The sequence below is a fragment of the Ictidomys tridecemlineatus genome, chromosome 4 (assembly GCF_052094955.1).
Source record: "Ictidomys tridecemlineatus isolate mIctTri1 chromosome 4, mIctTri1.hap1, whole genome shotgun sequence".
Lineage (NCBI taxonomy): Eukaryota > Metazoa > Chordata > Mammalia > Rodentia > Sciuridae > Ictidomys > Ictidomys tridecemlineatus.
In genome coordinates, this window is record NC_135480.1 from 51,339,471 (window position 1) to 51,340,826 (window position 1,356).

The following is a 1,356-nucleotide window of genomic DNA, read 5'->3' on the forward strand; positions in this document are numbered from 1 at the left end:
TGGCGCTGGCGCGGGTCCCAGTCAAAGCCCGGAAGGCGTAGCCGCTCCGCCCAGCGGTGGGCGGGGCCTCTGGCTGACGTGTCCTCTGGAGGCGGGGCCTGGCCAGCCTTGTTTTTTTCTCTAGATTGTTGAGCACGATTCCGTTCAGTCGTTCATCTCACCCAATCTTTAGTTCATCGTCCGACAGCTGCTGCGTGCGAGTCATACCGCTCTTATCATGGTGACCAGTTTAAATAGGTTGCAATGAATTCTGTAATCACGGGATAAAACATGTAATCCTTTTTAATAATTTTTTGTAGAGGATCTATTAGATTTGTGATTTTAATAAAATTGTGGAAGAACTTTATTAAATCTAATCAATATTTTGATTAAAGTATAGCATTTGATTAAATTCGTTTATAATCAGTGTTTTTACTAAATCGGAGAAGAATCTCATTGAGAGTATGAGTTTTACTTCCCAACTTTTTCTCAGACGCATGCCCTTCTCTTCACCATCTCTTCACCATCTAAACCACTATCATTACTCATCCGGATTACTACAGTCGCATTCTTTTGTACCCAATACTTTATCTTTTCTGGCCCTGAGCTCCAATCAGCTTCAACCGTGTTATCCACTAGGATTTAAAAATATCTACTTGATTTTGTTTTTTTCTCCCAGCTTAAAACTCTTAAGTGGAAACCTTGTTAAATTTATGTTTTGATTTATTGGTTGTGTAACTATTTTAATGTGTGTGGGTAATGTTGTCTAATACAAATACAATGCTAATAATGGGTAATTTAAAATTTTCTAGTGGCCACATCACAAGAGTGAAAAGCAGATGAAAAAAAATTTAGTAGTATATTTTATTTAACCCAATGTATCAAAGATATTATCATTTCAAATGATAAACACTATAAAATTTGAGATAATTTACATTTTTTCCTGTATATACATAATACTGGTTTACTTCACCTTTAGAAAACAGTCCTTGCTGCTTATTTTAAAAAGGGACATGTTTTTCTTTTCCTCTTCTCCCTCTCCCTGTCACTAACCTTTTCCCATCCTGGACTAAGTTATTTTATCTTTGAGTGCACACCCACCATAGGAAAGAGATGTCACCAGAAGACCTAAGAAGTGGCTATCTCACAAATTAACAAATGAATTTCAATACACCATCAGGGACTGGACCTCTGTCAAAACACACCTGGAGTGCAGCTTTTGAGAAAGAGCTTCCTTAAAAGCCCTCTGTTCTCATTTTTGGGCAGAACCACAGTCTCTGGGACTGGATTCCCCTGTGCTTCTCTATAACTAGCAAAGCAATAAACCTTTTTCCTTTTTATCAAAACTGTGTTCTTCTTATTAAATTGGCAATTTAA